Below are 14,299 nucleotides of genomic sequence, written 5' to 3'. Positions count from 1 at the left end.
TAACCAAAACAGCATGGTACTAGTACCAAAAGAGAGATATAGACCAATGGAACACAGCAGAGCTCTCAGAAATAATACCACACTTCTACAACCATCTGATCTTTGACAAACCCTAGAAGAAAACCTAGGCAATACCATTCAGGACATAGGCATGGGCAAGGACTTCATGTCTAAAACACCAAAAGCAATGGCAACAAAAGCCAAAATTGACAAATGGGATCTAATTAAACTAAAGAGATTCTACACAGCAAAAGAAACTACCCTCAGAGTGAACAGGCAACCTACAGAATGGCAGAAAATTTTTACAATCTACTCATCTGACAAATGGCTAATATCTAGAATCTACAAAGAAACAAATTGACAAGAAAAAAATCAAACAACCCCATCAAAAAGTGGGCAAAGGATATGAACAGACACTTCTCAAAAGAAGACATTTATGCAGCCAACAGACACATGAAAAAACGCTCATCATCACTGGCCATCAGAGAAAGGCAAATCAAAACCACAATGAGATACCATCTCACACCAGTAAGAATGGTGATCATTAAAAAGTCAGGAAACCACAGGTGCTGGAGAGGATGTGGAGAAATATGAACACTTTTACACTGTTGGTGGGAGTGTAAACTAGTTCAACCATTGTGGAAGGCAGTGTGGTGATTCCTCAAGGATCTAGAACTAGAAATACCATTTGACCCAGCCATCCCATTATGTAATGTAATGTAATATAATCCCATTACATTAACCCAAAGGATTATAAATCATGCTACTGTAAAGATACATGCACACATATGTTTATTGCAGCACTACTCACAACAGAAAAGACTTGGAACCAACCCAAATGTCCATCAATGAAAGACTGGATTAAGAAAATGTGGCACATATATACCATGGAATACTATGCAGTCATAAAAGAGGATGAGTTTATGTCCTTTTTAGGGACATGGATGAAGCTGGAAACCATCATTCTGAACAAATTATCACAAGGACATAAAACCAAACACTGCATGTTCTCACTCATATATGGGAATTGAACAATGAGAACACTTGGACACAGGATGGGGAACATCACACACTGGGGCCTGTCGTGGGGTGGGGGCAGGGGGGAAGGATAGAATTAGGAGATATACCTAATGAGAATGATGAGTTAATGGGCACAGCACACCAACATGACACATGTATACATATGTAACAAACCTGCACATTGTGCACATGTACCCTAGAACTTAAAGTATAATTTTAAAAAAGAGGTTTAATTTGCTTATTGTTCCACAGGCTGTATAGAAGGCAAGATACTGGCACCTTCTTGGCCTTGGAAGTTACTTTAAAGTCCCAGGAAACTTACAATTATGACAGAAAGTGAAGGGGGAGCAGGTGTGTCTTACATGGCCAGAGTAGGAGCAAGAGAGAGCAAGGAGTGGGGGCTGTTACACACTTTTAAACAACCAGATCTCATGATAACTATCACATTAACAGCAGCAAATTAACAGTGCTAAACCATTAGTGATAACTCCACACTTTTGTTACACACTTTTAAACAACCAGATCTCATGATAACTCACTATCACATTAACACTAGCACATTAACAGTGCTAAACCATTAGTGATAACTCCACGCCATGATCAAATTACCTCCCACCAGGCCCTTCTTCCAACAATGGGGATTAAAATTCAACATAAGATTTGGGCTGGGACACAGATTTTAACCATATCATTCCACCCTTGGTCCTTCTCAAATATCATATTCTTCTCACATTTCAAAATACAATCATGCCTTCCCAACAGTCCCCCAAGATCTTAGCTAATTCCAACATTAACTCAAAAGTCCAAAGCCCAAAGTCTTATCTGAGATAAGGCAAGTCCCTTCCACCTATGAGTCTGTAAAATAAAAAACTAGTTACTTCCAAGATAAAATGGTGATATAGGCATTGAGTAAATACTCCCATTCCAAAAAAGAGAAATTTATCAAAACAAAGGGGTAACAAGTGTGAAACCCAGCAGGGCAGTCATTAAATTTTAAATCTCCAGAATATTCTCTTTTAACTCCATGTCTCTTGTCCAGGGCACACTGATGCAAGAGATGTGCTCCCAGAGCCTTGGGAAACTCTGCCCCTGTGGTTTTGCAGGTTTCCCCACCCAAGGCTGCTCTCAAGACCTGGTGTTGAGTGGTTGAGTCTTTTCCAGGCATGAGGTACAAGCTGTCAGTGGACCTACCATTTCTGGGTCTGGAGGACTACAGCCCTCTTCTCACAGCTCCACTAGGCAGTGCCCCAGAGGGGACTCTGTGTTGGGGATTCAACTCCACATTTCCAATCTGCACTGTCATAGTAGAGGTTTTACATGAGGGCTCTGCTCCTACTTCAGGCTTTTTCCTGGACATCCAAGCACTTCCACACATCGTCTGAAATCTAGGCAAAGACTCCCAAGCATCAGCTTTTGTACTCTGTGTGCCTTCAGGTTTAACACCACATGGGAGCCACCAAGGTTTATGGCTTGCATCCTTTGAAGCAGTGGCCTGAGCTGTACCTGGGCCTCTTGGAGCCGTAGCTGGAGCTGGAATGTCTGAATGCAGGGAACAATGTCCCAAGGTTGTGCAGGGCAGCAGGCCCCTGGGCATGGCTCATGAAATCATTCTGTCCTCTGAGGCATCTGGGCCTGTGATGGGAGGGGCTGCTACACAGATCTCTGAAATGCCTTTGAGGCCTTTTCCCCATTTTCTTGGATGTTAGCACTTGGCTCATTTTTAACTTGTGCAAACTTCTCTAGCTGCCTTGAATTTCTTCCCTGAAAATGGGTCTTTCTTTTCTACCACAAGGCCACACTGAAAAAATTTCCAAGCTTTTATGCTGTGCTTCTCTTTTAAATATAAATTCCAGTTTCAGGTCATTTATTTGCTCATGCAAATGATCATAGGTAATTAGAAGCAGCCAGATCACTTTTTGAATGTTTTGTTGCTTGGAAATTTCTTTCACCAGATACCCGAAATCATCACTCTGAAGTTCAATGTTCCACAGATACCTAGGGCAGGAGCACAATGCCACCAGGTTCTTTACTAACAAATGACAAAAGTTACCTTTGTTCCAGTCCCCAATAAGTTCCTCATCTCCATCTGAGACCTCATCAGCCTGGGTATCTCTGCTCTTATTGCTATCAGCATTTTGGTCACAACAATTTAACAAGTCTCCAGTAAGTTACAAATTTTCCCTAATCTTCCTGTCTTCTTCTGAGCTCTCCACACTCTTCCAGTCTCTATCCATTACTCAGTTCCAAAGCCATTTCCACATTTTCAGGTATCTTTATAGCAATGCCCCACTGCCGGTACCAATTTTAAGTATTAGTCCATTCTTGCACTGCTATAAAAAATACCTAACAGACTGAATAATTTATAAAAGAAAGAGGTTCTACAAGATGTATACAAAGCATTAAGTTGGCATCCACTCAGCTTCTGGGGAGGCACCAGGAAACTTACTGTATTAGTTAATTTTCATGCTGCTGATAAAGACATACCCAAGTGTATTAGTCTCTTTTCATGCTGCTGACAAAGACATACCCAAGACTGGGCAATTTACAAAATAAAGAGGTTTATTGCATTTACAGTTCCACATGGCTGGGGAGGCCTCACAATCATGGCAGAAGACCAGGAGGAGCAAGTCACATCTTACGCAGATGGCATCAGGCAGAGAGAGAGAACTTGTGCAGAGAAACTCCTCTTTACAAAACCATCAGATTTTGTGAGACTTACTCATTATCATTAGAACAGCACAGGAAAGACCCAACACATGATTCAGTCATCTTCCACCAGGTCTCTCCCATAACAAGTGGGAATTATGGGAATTATAAGATGATATTTGGATGGGGACACAGAGCCAAACTATATCATTCCACTCCTGACCCCTCCCAAATCTCTTATCTTCATATTTCAAAACCAATCATGCCTTCCCAATAGTCCCCCAGAGACTCATTTCAGCATTAACTCAAAAGTCACAGTCCAAAACTCTCATCTGAAACAAGGCAAGTCCCTTCCGCCTATCAGCCTGCAAAATCAAAAGCAAGTTAATTACTTCCTAGATACAATGGGGGTACAGGCATTGGGTAAACACAGCCATTCCGAATGGGAGAAATTGGTCAAAACAAAGGGGATACGGGTCATTTGCAAGTCTGAAATCCAGCAGGGCAGTCAAATCTTAAAGCTCCAAAATGATCTTGTTTGACTCCATGTCTCACATCCAGGTCCTGCTGATGCAAGTGGTGGGATCCCATGGTTTTGAACAGCTCTCCCCTGTGGCTTTGCAGGGTAGAGCCCCCCTCCTTGCTGCTTTCACATGCTGGTGTTGAGTGTCTGCAGCTTTTCGAGATACACAGTGAAAGATGTTGGTGAATTTACTATTCTGTGGTCTGCAGGATGGTAGGCCTCTTCTCGCAGCTCCACTAAGCAGTGTCCCAGTGGGGACCCTGTGTGGGGGTGTCAACCCCATGTTTCCCTTCTTCACTGCCTTAGCAGAGGTTCTTCATGAGGGACCCATCCCTACAGCAAACTTCTGCTTGGACATTTAAGCATTTCCATACATCCTTTGAAAAATAGGCAGAGGTTCCCAAACCTCAATTTTTGACTTCCGTGCATCTGCAGGCTCAACACCACATGAAAGCTGCCAATGCATGGGGCTTGTACCCTCTGAAGCCATGGCCGGAGCTGTACCTTGGCCCATTTTAGCCATGGCTAGAGCAGCTGGGATGCAGGACACTGAGGCTGCACACCACATGGGGGGCCTGGGCCCAGCCCAGGAAATCATTTTTTTCCCCAGACATCTAGGCCTGTGATGGGAGGGTCTGTTACAAAGGTGTCTGACATGCCCTGGAAACATTTTCCCCATTGTCTTGGCAACTAACATTTGGCTTCTCATTACTTAAGCACATTTCTGCAGCCAGCTTTAATGTTTCCTCTGAAAATAGGTTTTCCTTTTCTATCGCATTGTCAGGCTGCAAATTTTCCAAACTTTTATGCCCTGTTTGCCTTTGAAAACTGAATGCTTTTAACAGCACCAAAGTCACATCTTGAATGCTTTTCTGCTTAGAAATTTCTTCCACCAGATACCCTAAATCACCTCCTTCAAGTTCAAAGCAGGGGTAAAATGCGACCAGCCTCTTTGCTAAAACATAGCAAGAGTCACCTTTACTCCAGTTCCCAACAAGTTCCTCATCTCCATGTGAGATCGCCTCAGCATGGATTTCATTGTCCATATCATTCTCAGCATTTTGGTCAAAGTCACTGAACAAGTCTCTAGGGAGTTCCAAACTTTCCCACATTTTCCTGTCTTCTTCTGGACCCTCCAAACTGTTTCAGCCTCTGCCTGTTACCCAGTTCCATAGTTGCTTCCACATTTTTGGGCATCTTTACAGCAGGGTCCCACTCTTCCAGTACCAGTTTGCTGTATTAGTGCATTTTCACACTGCTAATAAGACATACTTGAGACTGGGTAATTTATAAAGAAAAAACCATTTAATTGCTAGAGAGGCCTCAGAATCATGGCAGAAGGCTAAAGGCACATCTTATATGGGTTTCCTCTTATAAAACCATCAGATCTCGTTAAACTTATTCACTACCATGAGAACAGAATGAGGGAAACTGCCCCCATGATTCAGTATCTCCCACTGGGTCCCTCCGATAACACGTGGGAATTATGGGAGCTACAACTCAAGATGAGATTTGGGTGAGGACACAGCCAAACCATATCACTTACAATCACGGTGAAAGGCAAAGTGGAAGCAGGAACATCTTACATGGCTGTAGCAGGAACAAGAGAGAGTGAAGAGTGGGGTCCGGTACACACTTTTAAACAACCAGATCTCATGATAACTCACTCACTCACTAACACAAGGACAGTACAGAGGGGATGGTGCTAACCCATTAGTGAGAACTCTGCCCCCATGATCCGACTACCTCACACCAGGCCCCTCCTCCAATACTGGGGATTACAATTTGACCTGAAATTTAGGCAGAGGCACAGATAGAAACCACAGCAATTACTAAGTGGCAGTTACGACAATTCTAATCGATCACACTTTCCATTCTAATCAAAACTTGCTTCAAATGCAAAAGGAAGGCAATAGCATTTTCCGAAACAGGAATGATCGAGGAACTCCATCGTATTCCTTCTTATTCATGTCTCTTCCTTGGATTAGTCAATCACTGATGCTGAATATGATGATATTAAAGAAAAGGGAAAGATAAGGAAATCTATAGTTTCTTATTTCATTATTTAATGATGACGTTCAAGAAAAGGGAAAGACAAGGAAATCTATAGTTCCTTATTTCATTCTTTCTTTCTCATTAGTAAGCTGAGGGTAGAGAGGTTAGGTAGAATGTGTATATACAAACAAGTAAAAGAAAAACAGTTGATTTGGCTTTGTGCAGTGTTTCCAATGTTCTGGAAAGAACAAAAAAGATACGCATGTATATGTCATGAAATACAAATTGTGTAATTTTGATGATCCACGAATGAGTTAAATATTCTTATCCTTGAATTTAAAACTAGCATTGTATAACAAAAAGATGAATGACAACATTCAAGCTAATAATTTAAAGTATTAATTTTTCTCTACTTAGAATAACATTAAATATTTAAAAAACACATCATGGTAAGTGGAAAGAGAAAGAAAGAAAAATCTTTATATTCTAGTACTCTTCACAATACTTTATTTCCTGCTTTTGGAGAAGGGGTTTCCTGCATTTTCATTTTGCCCTGGACTGTGCAAGCTATATAGCGAGGCCTGCTTCTCCCAGATAGAGCAGAGAAATCTTCAGCAACAGGGCAAGCTTAAAATCAGGAAGAGAATAGGAGTCACTGATTTTGAATTTAGCTCAGATGAACTAGAGGAGGATCATTAAAGTGAGGACCAGGCCAGGTTATATGGAGCCCAGGTGGATATTCGAGGACTGCCTTGATGAAGACACTAACAAGTCTGAAGGACACATTATTCCCAGTGAAGCTTCCTAGTCCATTTTCTGGCCCTTATATGTGGGAAATGGCCCTGGAAGAAGAAAGGACAAGTGCTGGCAGCTGGTAGATCCAGGTATGTGTGATGTGCAGTGTCTGAGCTGTGGCATTTCCTGTCATGCTGTCAACTTATACTTTTATTGCCGAACTTCAGCTCCAAACTCTTCTGGTCAGCCAAACCACATCTTGTGTGTTTTCAAGTAGCCCAGGGAAAATTTCTCTTTGCACCAGATGTCTAAAGCAATATGAGAGATCATGATGCTTTTGCTATGTCAACCCTAGGGTAAATGGAGGCCATGAGACAGGAAAGCAAAAATATTATTGGAGGTTGGAACTGTGTCCCATCTGGGCAGCAGCTGGCACTTTATCACGAAATGCATCTAAACTTCACAGCTCTCTCTGCCCACATCTGCCAAATAGAGTGAGATTCACAGGCAGAATGTCCTTTGCTTCCCACCCTCAGCTTCCAACTTTGAGCCTGTCCTCGTGGAGGCTGAAAGAAACACCAATGTGTACTTTCCTCCTTTCTTCATGCTCACATGTCACAGAGAAAGGTGTATTACACAAAAACAACTATAATGACCAGCTGTCCTTAATGTCTTTCATTTGACTGTTTTGCTTTAGCATGGATGCTAATAGTCTTACATGTAATATACTGTATAAGGATTTACAAATTAGGGACTAAAGGAGTGTCAGAGTGACAGACCTTCTCCCACCCTTATTTGTACCCATGAACTCGATAATGCATCTGCAAGGTATTATGATTTCTTTTAAACCTTATGAATAGCCAGAGGCAACAGTTTGTGTTGAAATAAGAAACACATTGCATTTAGCATCAGAACGTGGCACCAAGGAACCTGAAGAAGTTACTTTATGTCACTGAGATATCTCCGTGAAATGGGGAAAGATATTCATGATCTCTGCAGACTATAGAGATGATGGCTTTGTTAGTGATTGTTATGAACTGAGTGTTTGTGTCCCTGCAAATTCACATGTTGAAGGCTTAATCCTCGGTGTGACTGCATTTGGGGATGAGGTCTCTAGGAAAGTACTTAGGGTTAAATAAGCTCATAAGGGTGTGTTCCTGATCTAATGGGATTCGTGTCATTGTAAGTGACACCAAAGCTCGCTCTCTCCACATGTGCCAAGAAAAGGCCATGTGAGGACATGGTGAGAAGGTGGCCATCTACAAGTCAGAAAAAACCCTCACCAGGAAATGAATTTCCTGTACCTGGATCATAGACTTCCAGCCTGCAGAAATGTGAGAAAATACATTTCTGTTGCTTAAATCATCAGTCTGTGCTATTTTGCTGTAGCAGCCAGAGCAGACTACATATTCTTAGAGTCTATGCAAGTGTGAATTTTCATTCTTACAGTTGGTACTTGATAAACTTCTGTTGAATTGTTGAATTCCAGGGAAACTTGGTGTGGGAAATTCCCATGGATCATTTCTTTGACAAAATCTGAGAATTTTGTTTGGCATTAACTGTCCCAAAGTGGGGAAAAATGACGTAGGGTAAGATAACAAGAAGAACCAGTGTCTGGAACATGCTGGCTAATTCTTAAAACAAATGACGTACTCAACATTGATTAAAAGGTGTGTTGAGGCATGGCCATCTGTAAAAAGGACATACTGAAGACAACTTTATAGCTCACTAAGAAATTCCATCATCTTATATAGGTCACAGGTGCACTTTTGAACTTTTAAGTACTTTTAAAATCAGTTTGTATTAGTTTTGTGGCTGGCACAAAATTATTTTAGAATCTTTATGCAAAAAATTAGCAAACTGTTAGAAGTAACAATAATTAATGTTTATATGATGTCTTTATAAAATGCATCTTTATTCATAATTGCATTTGTTTCTCTCAATAACCTTGTGGGAATAGTAACTGTTATACCTGTTTTATAGCAGAGAATACTGGATTCAGTATAAGAACAGGAAAAACTAGAAAATCATAGGTCTTGGGTTTGAACACAGGTCTTCTGATTCCAAACTAAAAAACTACATAGTTTAATAAAAAGTACACAATGTATTCTACACATTAGAGATTGAGGTTGCCCAGCACTCTGTAAATATGGATTCTAGTTCTAGCCTTGTCACCATCCAGAGTTACCTCTCTCAGATCCTCTCTTTCTCTAGGTCTGTCATTTCATCCACAAAATGAGGAGATTCCTTAGAGCAAATCTAAGTTGTCTATTTCTAAATAACCTGATTGGTATGAAGAAAAAATTGCAATTGAACAGCATTTAAAATAAATTATACTTCAATGCTGTCTGTTTTAGATGTGTTTTTCATATGGATAATGGGAAGTAAGATAAGCAGGGACACCCAAACAAGTGCCAGAACCAGTCAAGAGAACTTTCTCACTCAGAACAAGTCCTTCAAGAAAAGAAATGTCCCGGGCACTGAGTGCAAAGGCCTCTTCCTTTAGGATTTCATGGCAGATCCACAGTGGGAGGAGCTGTGGCTATGCACGCAGCACACATTCTAGTCTGCTGAGCCCAGAGAAAGGAGGGGCTTCACCAGCAGTGTGGGACTTTAAATCCAACTGAGAAATGACAGTTTCAGAGGAGGCTGAACCCACTCCACATGCATCACACCTTTCCTAGAGGAGAACATAATCATTAGTCATAGATAAGTCCTGTGAAATGCCTCCTACATCTCACACAAAGATTGCAAATATCGTGTTTGGGGGGAAAAAAGGAAGAAATCTTTACTTTTTAAGCTCATTTGCTTGCTTGCCTGCTTTTTTCCTTCCTCCCTGACTCCGTCTCTTTCTTCCTTTTCTTTCTCTCTCCTCCCTCTTTCTATTTTTTCTTTTGTTCCCTCTCTTTCTTTCTTTTTTCTTTTCTTTCTTTCTTCCTTTCTTTTTCCTTTTCTCTTTCTCATTCTCTCCCTCCCTCTCTCTCTCCATGCCCTCTCTTTCCCTTCAGCTCCTCTTTCTTTCCTCCAACCCTCCCTCTCTCCCTCTTTTCCTCCTTCTCTTTCTTTTTTTCTCCCTCTCTCATCCTGCTCTTCTCCTCCCTTCTTTCTTTTCTTTTTTTTCTTTTCTTCTTTTCTTTCTTACTTTCTCTCTTTCTTCCAAGTTTAATCTCTTGAGAATAATTTTGGTGTGACATCTTCGAAATTGTGCTCAATTACATTTCCAAATGGGACACCCAAACATTCATGTGAAGACTGGAGCGTCTTTGGCCCCTTTGGCACCTCTTTATACTCCTTCCTCTTCCCACTGCTGAAGTTCTTCTCCATGTTAGAGGCCAGGCAAAGTGCTATGAGAGGAAATCATGGTAGGGAAGCAGGTTTCACTACAGCCACCAGCCCCTAGGTGAGAAAGTTGTTGGTATGTGTTTCTACAGTTATGTAGCTCCCCGCTGATTTATGCAGCAAAAAAATATTGAGCAGCTTCTATAAAACAAACACTGTTTTTTACTTTAGCAGGAGAAAAGATGAATGAGGCACCATTTATATTCAAACAACCCACAGTGTTAGTGGAGATGGGCTGCTATGTAAAGGAATCTGATAGACCACTGTAAAATGTGTGTTTGGAGGGATACATATGGTTTAGCATGGGCATACAGGAGAGAACACACAACTGTACCATACCTGAGAGTAGAAGGAAATTCAGAAAAGCCTTAATAAGCAGATGATATTGGAGCTGGATTTTGAAGGAAGTGTTTAATATCAAAAGAAGGGATGAGAGAAGGGAAGAACCTTTCAGAGAGAAAATAAGGCATGTACAAAGCAGGGAAAGAACATGGCCTCTTCTAGGAGCCATGAACTTTTTTGTAGAGCAGGGACCCAGGATTTACGTGAGGCAGTGGTGTGCTATCAGCCTGGAAGTTTGGACATCACCCAGAAGGAAAAGGGGTTTTTTAAACCATAGGAGTAGAGAGCTTAGAGTTTGCATTGGGGGCAGTAAGAATCCAGTTTCTGGATTATCATTCTGACAGAAGTGAAGAGAATGGATTAGAGGGAAGAGAAGCTGGAAAAGCAGGAAGACCAGTCAAAAAACTGGTGTGTAGTGCAGATACAAAGGAGAGAACATGTAAGTGATATTTAGAAGAGAAATTGCCAGGACTTGATGTGCAGCTGGACAGATGTTACATCAAATAAGATGTTACTATGCCCCAAAGCCATGACTATGCATAATGTCTGCCCATTGACTGATGAGCTAACAAACACTAGCTGCGCTATTTGTTGGTATTGAGGCCTGGGGTGGGGGTAGGGGGCGAGCAGGAAAGTGGAGACGACAGTGAGGAAAGCATCTTCCCTCTCCCGAGGAATTTGTCCCCTACCTCACTGTTCAAGGAGTGGCCCATGATCTGTAGACCAGCAGCATCAGCTTCATCTGGCAGCTTGTTATGCAGAATTTCAGGTCCTACCTGAATACCAAATCCGATTCTGGTTTTTAATAAGATCCCCAGGTGAGTTGTATGTACATCATAGTTTGAGAAACACCAGCCTAGAGTAGTTCTTGGAAATTTCCCCATTGGCAGAAGAATTATGGAGGGAGTAATAAGAAAGAAGTAGCATAAAGCAGAAATAATAAAGTGCTGGAGATTCAAATTGTTAATCACAAGACTGTGGAGATTTATGTTTCTCTTTGTTCTGAAGTTTATACTTGATAGAAATTATGCCTAACTGCTAATCTGACCCTCTAGTCTTGCTCCCATTTCATATTTCTCCTGCTGTCCTTTGTTTAAATGTGGTACTTAAAAGATCATACAGTGAATAAAGCTATTTTGGGGTGATTAAGATAGATAAGTCTGATAACCAACTTGTTCTCATCTCTGTGGCATCTTCATGAACTCATTATTTCAAGGACATAAGGAACTGGTAAATATGGCTTTTATAAAAACTGAGCTAAATTCTCCAATATCTAAGACAGAGAAGAGACTCACAGGGGTGGGGCAGGTTCATATGGTCCTGGGAGGCAGCTCCAGGCATGGAGATTGAGACTGTGTCATTGTGACATCTCCCATATGCCTCAGAAGCTGTCATTTTCTCCAGACATGGACTTGAGTGGTTGTGACTCTTGCCTTTTCAGCCTCTCAGCCACTTTGTTAGTATGAAATTACTGGTATGAAAACTTGATGCAGATATTTAAATTAATGGAGAAATAAATAATATTCCCTTGAAATTATAAAGACAATTCAGGCCAATAACAGAGAGAGAAAAGACTTTGTAAAATGCTTAAAGCATACCAAGATCGAGAACAGAATATGTTGCTTTTTCACAAGCTCGAAATGATATTCAGCTCTAGAAAGGAGTTTAATATTAGTTTTGATATGCACCATGAAACTTAAAAATTTCCAGTCTGATGATACATTAGTTGCACCAAGAATATAGTAGAAGGTAGATCATATCCTTGTCCCTGTGATGACTAGAATGACTATATGTTAGTGCAGAGAAGTGGCAGAGAATGCATTAACTTTAGAAGCACTAAAGTGTTGCAGTCTAAGCAAATCACAGATGACTTCCAGTGACAATGTTAACTTGTTTTGTTTAGGCTGCATCACTTTAGTGCCTCTTAAGTTAATGCAATATTCCATTGATAGGAATATTCTCTTTTAAACTATTCTCATTTCCATAAGCCACAGCTGTGAAGGGAATTTACTTCTCAGGGGCAGGACAAACACTTTGAAACATTCAGAAACACAACACAGTCCATAAACCAAACAAATAGCTATTTTAAATCACAGAAATCACTTTAGGGTAGTTTTTATTAGCACTGTCCTAGGAAACACTGACATGGGCTCTCATCCTGACAGCCACTGCTTACTTAGACTTCGGCAAGTTACTTTACCTGAGTTTTCTCATCTGTAATGAGAAGTATCTTAAAGTGGATGGAGTGGGTCCAACAGACCATCCTGTGTTCCTGGGTATACAATTAATGATTGTACTCATTGGCCCACAGCATCCCTATTTTTGTTCTTTAACCTATGGATTTAGTATAACATGCCAACTAGAAGTTCAAATGGAAGTTTCTGACATCTTCTGAACCTCATAACAAAGTTGAAAAGACATGTGGGATGGAACAGAGGGAACAGCGATTGTCATCACGTTCTTTTTTTGCCTACTCGTCTGACCTGTGCAAAAAAAAAAAAAAAAAAAATGTAGGATTAATAACAACTTATTCCAGAAGTCTAATTAGCTGGTGGCTTGAGTTACAGTTGCTCTCTTAGATGTCATGCCTTTGCTAGCACAACACACAAATCATTTGACAATTGTCATGTAGCTATAGAGCTGACAAATGTTATTATTACTTTCCCTAATTCAATAGTCAGAGAATACCAGATCCAGTGGCATTACCTGAAAGGTTTAGCAGTGCACGTTTTGCCTCAGTGCTACATCAGCTCTATGGCTCTTTGTTATAATGGTCCACAGGAACCAGGAACATTACATTATTCCACAAGATATAATACTGTATGACTTACATGAAATCATGTTGCTAAGATCTTGTGGAGAGTTTAACTTGGGAGGATTTCTCTATGGCTTGTAAGATACATGCATCCAGGGTGTAGGTAAAAACAAACAAACAAAAACTACTCTATGAGAATTCAAGGAAATGCCACTTCAGGAGAGTTTCTGCATATAGAGTTATTTAGAATATCACCTCCAAAGTGAAACATAAGTCACTGCATCTTATGCTTCTTGATCTAAGAAAAGAGGCACGCTGTTTAATGAATATTCTTCTGTTCTGTTTTGGAGGTAATATATGTCAGTTTTCAGAGTATATTTGTACTTCTCTGATCCACTTTTTAAATCTGTAAGATCACTATCTTGGAGTGTGCTCCAAGCCAGAAAAGGTTATGCAGGTTGCAGTCACAAAGTCTGCCCTTATGACTCAGTAAAGTCAATGTTGCTTAATATGTCTGAGAGAGTTTGATGTACTGTATAGATCCAATAGCAGTCATAATAGAATAATCACAGCAGAGGTTCTAGAACTTTCAAACAAAGTCATGGCTTTTTCAGAAAATATTCTCCCGATTTGCTACTAGGTCTTGGTATAGCATCCATGGCAGTGAAAAAAAAAAATGGCAAGGGAATTTTGACTTGAGTTTCCCATCACACAGGAAATGTTATCCAATATGTCATCAATAATATGAGATTCCTGAAAGTATTCCATTGTAAAATGGAAGTGACATAAACATTATCAGGCTTGGAGAAGTCAGGGTCACAAATAAGTGCATGAACTGGTGGTTAATGCTTCTAATGCACCTAATCCTGACACATTACCAACTCTCCTTGACCCATACTCACTGATTAACGGGAAGATCTCTAAGATCACTTGACTAAGAAAAA

General features: G+C 40.6%; 1 long non-coding RNA gene across 13 annotated transcripts in view; it reads left to right on the top strand.

Moving 5' to 3' along the window:
- The window catches only part of LOC105496129 (uncharacterized), a 563,517-nt gene that overhangs the window by 281,251 nt on the left and 267,967 nt on the right, over positions 1-14,299 (top strand). The window contains exon 1 of one of the 13 annotated variants that reach the window (XR_011623579.1): positions 11,282-11,418. The exons of the other annotated variants lie outside the window; for them this stretch is intronic. This is a non-coding gene — a long non-coding RNA (uncharacterized lncRNA). Of the gene's footprint in view, positions 1-11,281; positions 11,419-14,299 lie in introns of those variants that run through there. 13 annotated transcript variants of the gene reach the window in all.

This window comes from Macaca nemestrina, chromosome 5, assembly GCF_043159975.1.
Source record: "Macaca nemestrina isolate mMacNem1 chromosome 5, mMacNem.hap1, whole genome shotgun sequence".
Lineage (NCBI taxonomy): Eukaryota > Metazoa > Chordata > Mammalia > Primates > Cercopithecidae > Macaca > Macaca nemestrina.
This window is presented reverse-complemented; position numbering and strand designations above follow the sequence as displayed.